Below are 8,318 nucleotides of genomic sequence, written 5' to 3' on the forward strand. Positions count from 1 at the left end.
TATCTTTACCCAACAACTCTTTCATCCTTCCCGGGTAAAGAGGGGCAGCTGTTGATACCCAATTTTTTTCCTGTATATTTTTATATGTGAAATACTTTCAAAATAGCATATGTATTCATAAGTATTTACAAATATTTTTATTATTTTGTTCCTTAATTTCAAAGGTTTTTAAAATCAATTTTATTTTCTTATTTTTTTAAGAAAAATCCAATAAGTGTCCAAAATTATTATTTTTAGTGATACACTTGTTGAATTCTCATATTTATGCTAAACTACAGCCCAAATAATTTTTGCATGTATTTACAAATTTATTTAGTATTTTTAAAGCTCAACTACACTTAATTGCAATATTAGCCTCATTTATGATTTGATTACATTTATATTTATAAAAATTAAGTCCAGTATTTTTAAATTGATAATTATATGTTATAAATCATTTTAGTACTTTCAATTTATTTTCAGATTTTAATTTGCTATTTTTTATAAAATAAATGTGGAAAAGTGGATATTTAAAATCTAGCCAGATTTCATTTCAATTTCACCCTAATTTGCACCCCTAATCCAACCCAATTTCAATTTCAAATCACCCAGCCCAATTTCTAAAATTACCCGACCCACAACCCATTTAAATGACCCGCTCGGCCCCCCATTTAATCCAGGTCGTTGATCAAAATGATCATTTTTGACCAACGGCCACATTTCAACCTTGCCATTTTTAATTACCCATTACCCCCTAAACCTGAATCATTCTCCACCTTCAACCCGCCTCTGAACCCCCCCCCCCTCCACTCTCTCAAACACTCTCAAACCTTCTCAAACCCTAGCCGTCTCCCACCACTTCCACCCTAAAACCACCGAAATCCTACACCAGCCTCCTACGGCTCCTACACGCCTGGATTTTGAAGATTCAAGGCCTGACCACAATGAAGTTTGGTCCAGGATTCGTCTAATTCAAGTTTTATTGCCATCTCTGGCTTTGCTCCGGCGTACTATGGTTGTTCGAGCCTGACCTCGACCTCTCCTGCTTAGATCGGTGACTTTTTCAAGCCTTTCTCACTACTGGGGCTCTTCTGAAACACTAACCCTTCGAGGTTTTCCGATTCCTTTAGATCCGTTGTGTATCTATGCTTTCCCTAAGCTTTTAAACGATTTTTTGGCTTTTCTTTCAAAAACTACTTTCAAAACCATTTCTTTTCCGATATAGGGTTTTCTGAAAATTATTTAAATGTTTCTCTGATTTTCTTTTTCTTTTTGTGTATCTGCCTCTACTGAGTTCTTGTATTTTCTTCTACCATATTCTTGTATGCTTCTTCTACGGTGTTCTCCTATACTGTGTTCTTGTGTGTTTCTCCTACCGTATCTTCCTTTAGTATGTTTTTAAGTGTTTCTTATTAAGTTCTGTCTACTGAGCTCTGTTTAAGTTTCTTCTAAAACTTCTTAGCATGCTTATTCTATTGTTCTTATCAATTTTTTCCATTATGTTTCGTATTAGCTTCTCCTACTCTATTTTCTTTGAGCTCTTCTGTTGTATTCTGCATGTTACTTTTCTATCATGTTTTCTCATGAGTTTTATTGCTGAAAGGAATATGTTAGAAGTTTCAGTTCTTTTGGGGGACCTCTGAACCTGTTTCGAATTTTATTACTTTCCCTCTCATCTCTGCACTCGATTAATGGCGGAAACCCTAGAATTTTGGGGTTCTTCCAAGTTTGGCTATGTGATTTTCTCGAACTAAGGTTTTATTTCAAAACCCCCAACTCTTTCAAGCTAATTGATTTTCCTTCCTTTTTTGCTGATTTTCCTCATGACTCGACTTAATTTTAAAACCCTTCTTAGCTTTTATGACTTGGTTCATTCATGGATCAGTAATTACAAGATCCCTGACCATTGATTTACTGGCTACTAATTGATTTTCCTACCATATTTGTACAACTGTGTACTTCAAAATCCTATCCTTAAATAACCTTTTATGTCTTTGCCCCTAATTGCATGCTTTGCACAAAGTGCTTATTCAATTTCTTTCCTTAAATCGTTTTTACCCGTTTGAATCTGAATTCCCTAATTAAGGAAAGTCTTGTGTAATTGATTCTTAATTGACAATCAGTTCCTTAACTGTTTTCTTACCTTATTTCTGCCTGATTTTCACATTATAAATGCACAACTCTTTCACAAACTCATCATCAATTCACAGTCTTTCTGAACACACACTTATACACAATAGTATCTTCTCTTCTTGTCTACACTGTGGCCTGTCTACAAGACCTACTGCTTTCCTCAATTTGTCTCTTTAGAGCTGGTATGTCCGGATTTAATTTTTAACACCGCAACAATGTGTATTTACTGCTTTGTATCCATGTCTACTTGTTGTTTCTGTATATATCAACACTTAAAATGGCATGTTGATTTCCTTCTGTTTGTTTTGTTATGAATCTAATTCCCCTATACCCCTATGTGTACTGATTTAAGTTGTTTCCCTTTTCCATTTCCCCTTTCAGCATTCTATTTCTGCACTTGCACTCTCTCTTAGTCTCAAAGTTTTTCCCCCCCTCTTGTGAGCCTTACCTTGGGACCTTGAGTTCCCTCTGAACTTGAACACTTGAGGGCTGGCCCTTTCACACTACACTATGTCTTAATCTGGTGATACATTTGGGTATAAGCACTGCCCGGAGTTCATATGAGACTCTTAGGGAACTTTGACACATACAAATGGGAGAAAGGCTTTGGAACATGATCTCTTAGAGTTGGTTTACTTCATATTTCAGACAGGAAGTCTGAATCAGGCTCTCCTTGGTTGTACTTTTTAATTTCTGATGTATTTTCTTTACTTTACTTTATTCTGGGTCGTAATAATTTTGTAATAAACTCTGGGGGATGGCTAGTGAAAAAAGGAGGGATAACTATGTATGCAAAGGGGTAGACATCCTGCCTATAGGTTTTTAAATTTTTGCATTCTCTCATATAGACATCCTGCCTATAGATTTCTAAATTTCTGCATTCTCTCATACAGACATCCTGCCTATAGGTTTCTAAATTTCTGCATTCTCTTGTATAGGTATCCTACCTATAGGATTCTAAATTTCTACACTCTCTCGTATAAGTATCCTGCCTATAGGTTTCTAAATTTTTGCATTCTCTCATCTAGATACCATGTCCACAATTACCCGAAATCTGAATTATGCATATACATATAGAAAATATGCATATAAGTCTTTTTGAATCTTGCATATCCATTCTTTATTAAGCAATCATGTTCATAGGTCTTAAATAACCAACTGCAATTAGATATCATGTTCATAGGCTTTAAACGAAATCAGCATCTAGATGTCATGCCTATAGGATTTCTGCATTTTTTACTATGTTTATAAAAGTGTCCAAAATCGACAACACATAGAAAGCATGCCTATAGGAGCTTTAATCGAATCTGAACCACCTCACTCGCTTATAAGTCTAAAACCAGTAACAGTGATGCATGCTCTTTTGCTAAAACTCGCCTACCTTTAATAACAGACGATTTTTTCTTAAATCAGCATGTATTCATGTTTACTTCATTGTTTCTAGAATCAGTAGATATTATGCCTATAGGGTCTTTGTCTAACGCTTAGGCAAGCCATAGGGTGAAAGTTTATAAGCTGAATCAGATTTTATATGCTACAACCAGCAGGCAGGCCTGATTCGGGCTTCTTATCTGAACTATGTAATAAATCAGTCTGCCTCAACCCTTTTAAGTTTTTATCAGACACTAAATAGTACATGTGAATCATGCTACATTATATGCTTTCTTTGGTTTAAAGGAGGTTTGTTTGAGCCCTTTTTATTTGTTTATATGCTTCCCCAAACTTGCTATATGTGTTTTGTTTGTCGCCTTAGTATTTTACCTTTTGAAACCACAAATAAGCCCAATACCTCCTCCCTTTATGATTAGTAGTCCCAAGTGCCTCCGGGGCTGATAGGATTGGGGCGGGTAATAGCATGCAATAAGTAAACGAGGCCATTTCATGCTTTAATACCTTAACGGGGTGGGAAATGGTAGATATGGATATGATGACCATGCGATAACATCACGTGTAGCCCCTTACTGAGGACTGATTATCAGATGTTGTGTGGGGTGATCCATATTATCAATAAACCTAGGACCCCTCCCCCCTTCCCTTTGTTTTCTTTGTTTCTTTTAAATCTATTAAACCATTTCTTTTAAGGAAATCAACTCTTTTTAGTTCCTTTTTCTTATTTTTGTTTATTTGTAACCATTACGTGAAAATCCCCTCTTATTTGAAACTTTTATTTGCCTATGTGTTATTAGCACTTAAGTTACAATAATAGTTTAGCCGGGAACCACACTAGTGGATACTAAGGGGTGCCTAACACCTTCCCTTGAGATAATTTCAAGCCCTTACCCAATCTCTGGTTACTCAAAACAAACCCCTCCTAGTGTCCTAATGCACTTTAATCATTAGGTGGTGACTCTTTAATTCAAAACCCAATTCCCGAAAGGGAACGAGTTGTCCTCCCAAATGTCATAAACCCGATTTCGCGAGAAAAGGGGGGCGCGATAACTACAATAAAGTCTGGTAAGAAATATGTGTTTGAAATGTTACCTGCTTTTTCTCCGGCTTATACTACACAAGTATAAGCAGGATTGAAACACATGCCATAGTAAACGAGAAGTTTAGTAATCAAGATAGTTTTATTATATGGCATGACCGATTGGATCATCCTGGTTCTAATATGATGCGTAAAATAATTGAGAATTCACATGGACATTCAATGAAGAACCAGAAGATTCTTCAATTTAAGAAATTCTCTTATGCTGCATGTTCTCAAGGTAAATGAATTATTAGACCATCAACGATTAAAGTTAGGATGGAATACCCTACATTTTTGGAATGTATACAGGGTGATATATGTGGGATCATTCAACCTCCATGTGGGCTATTCAAATATTTTATAGTTTTGATAGATGCATCTATAAGATGGTCACATCTGTGCTTATTATCAACTCGTAATATGGCATTTGCGAGATTGTCGGCTCAAATAATAAAGCTAAGAGCATAATTTCCAGATTATGCAATTAACACAATTCATCTTGATAATACTGGTGAGTTTACATCTCAGGCCTTCAGATTATTATATATTAACTGGGATAATAATTGAGCATCCAGATGCTCAAGTTCACGCACAAAATGATCTAGCGGAATCATTGATCAAGCATCTCCAATTAATTGCTAGACCAATACTTATGAGAACAAAACCTCTCATTTCAGTATAGGGTCATGCTATTTTGCATGCAGCAGCAATTGTGCGGATTGTCAAGACCCAAATCGATGGGCCACGACGGACACCCAGTACCTTACTCAACTGAGTACCAACATAACGTATTTTTTTATGTCATACTATCTTAGATAACTGAGTCGGAAGGCTGTCGTGAGATAAGTAGAATACTGTCATGCCCCAAACCTTAGGAGGCGTGCCTGGCACACGGTGCCAAACTGTACCAAGCTAACCACTCTGAAACTCATTCATTCCTTTTGTAACTATCATGGGCCAACATGGCCACAACTCGTAATGTACAATTGTAAGTGGGCAAATGTTATATCAATGAACCATCGTTCATAAAACTTGAGTATATATGGGCCGTCAAGGCCTCTGACATACTGTACATAATAAAATTGTGTCTATAAAGCCTTTAAGATTAATTGACATAAAATGGGACAAGGTACCGACCTACCCATAAGTCTGAAGTAAAAACTCTGATGCGACGGCTCATAGATTCGGCTGCACTCTGAATGAGGTGGAATCCTACTGATCCTTCGCTGAATGCTAACCTCATCTAGCATGAGGATTCATCAAATTGATTACTTATGCCTGAGTCGATTCTTCTCTTTAATGAAGCACCAGTTTTGAGTCGTTCAAATTATGATGATAACCAAGACAATGAAACATTTGTTATAAAAATCACTTTAAGAAATCAGAGACTGAGAGCCCAAGCTGGAGATTATAATGACAAAGAAAATCAATTTAAAGTCTTACTGCATCAAATAGCATACAAACTAAAGATTGAAAACGTTCTTCTCTTTACAGCAAAATGTGACTCCTTTTTAGAGATATAACTCAGATAGTATAAAAGTTAAACACTGATAACTTAATTTTCTTTTCAGTAAATGTGTTCCCTTTTTTAAAAAAATGTAACTCAGCTCACAAACTTCAGAAATGTTCAAACTTTTAAGCACATTGAGCATGCTCATCTAATTATAAACTAACCTCCTGTAATCCGGAATTCCACTCTCTGTACTCATGCCACCTCCCATCAATACAACAAGCTTGGTACTCCTATCAAAGAATTCATACAAATTGTCCACATCTTTCATGCTAGAGGGGTCCAAATAAGGAACCATCTTCTTGTGGCTCAAAAATTTCGAAGGCGCATTGTCTTTACAATCTGATGAGATCTTTGGAAATGTTGTTCTTGTTGTTGTTTGCAAAAACTTAACATAACCCTCAAATGGAATGGACTTTTTAACTCCACTAAATCATTTTCCCATTGGGATATTCAAATGATTAGCTTCCAAATCTAAGGCCAGCAAATCTCTTTTATTCTTTAAGCCAGAAAAAAAAGGTCGGCAACAAAGTCGCAGGGACATGGACATGGCCATTTGGTACTGTAGTTTCTCCAAATTTTGATTTTAAATCTGCTCTTTTTAACTCCCTTTTTCTTCTCAACATCAAAACTAACTTGCCTATCCATTACTATCCTAATACTTTTCTGATTTTCCATCACCCCATTTCAAAAATTCTGTTATTTTTCCATTCTTGCACTTAAGAACCTAATTTCAGAATTGCCACCTCTCTATCAAAGACAATACTAACTTCTTTCCACTTTCAAATTGCAGTGAATCTTGAAGATTTTCCTTTTTCTTCTTTACCAGGTCTAAGCTAAGCAAAAAGATCACTTTTTCCCATTTCTAGCTCAAAACACTTGAAACATCATTTTTATGAAAATTTCCAATTCAGAGACTAAAATCCACAACCCCACAAACTCCAAGTTAAGCTTCTATATTTGTAAGATGTTCAGAGCTTAGCAAGAAAGGAATTTCAAAGGTCCAAAACGAAAGGCACTTGAATTGTAATGGGGTGGCGCTCACTTGGAAATTGGAAGGGTAGAAATTTATTTGACCAATAAAATAAAATAAAACTCTAATGATAGTAACTTCCTAGAACCCAACAGAAGCTTATAAGAGATATAAATAAAAGTTTATCATAATATGTCTAACTTCATCCTCAATTGTAAGAGTCACAATTTGGACGTGGCCTTGCTGCCACGTGGTATTTTGGTCTTTATTAATAAATAATTAACCAATTACTCACATAATTAGGAATTATCTCAACTTACTTAAAATACTACTCACTTTTAATACACTTTATATATTATACTATAATATTTTTTACTAAATGTAACGACCCAACCGGTCGTTTTGAGCTTTTGTACTTTGATCGCCAGTTCTCGGGCATGACTTTCCCCATATGATGTATTATGACTGATGTAGATCGATGGTTTTGGTTTTCAGGAAAATCGGAAGGAATTTGAAAGAACAGTCTCAGATGAAAGCTTTGAATTTGAAAGGTTTGATCAAGAGTTGAATTGTTTGTATATAATCTCGGATCGGAATTTTTATGATTTTGTTAACTCTGTTAGGTGATTTATTACTTAGGAGCACGATCAAAATGCATTTTGGAAGTCCGTGGAAGGATTTGGCTCGAATTGGCAAAGTTAGTATTTTGGTGAATTCCGGTTGATAGGTGAGATTTTGATCCGAGGGTCGGAATGGAATTTCAATAGTTGTTGTAGATTCATTATGTCATTTTTAATGTGTGTACAAAATTTCAGGTTATTCGGACATCGTTTGGTCGGGTTTTTGATCGAAAGTGTATTTCGGAAGTTTTTGGAAACTTAGGCTTGAATTCGATGAGTTTTGGGTAATTTGATGTTGTTTGAGGTGTTTTGATGATTAGAACATGTTTGAATGATGTTATGAATTATGTTGTCATGTTTAGTCAGGGTCCCATGAGGCGAGGATAAGTTTTGGAAGATTTTTGTCGTTTTGAGCATAAGCATGTAATGATCCAAAGGTCCATTTTTAGTTCTAGAGATCGAAATTTGATTTTGAGACTTCCAGAATTTTGATAATGAATTACAGGAGTGATCTGGAAAGTTTGATCTAATTTCATCAAGTCGCGATTGGGTTTTTGACGCGAATCATGAGTTAATTGTTTAACGAGCGAAATGGATATTGCACTGAGAAAACGAGCTCCGAATTGAGTTTCG

This window comes from Nicotiana sylvestris, chromosome 3, assembly GCF_000393655.2.
Source record: "Nicotiana sylvestris chromosome 3, ASM39365v2, whole genome shotgun sequence".
Taxonomy (NCBI): Eukaryota; Viridiplantae; Streptophyta; class Magnoliopsida; order Solanales; family Solanaceae; genus Nicotiana; species Nicotiana sylvestris.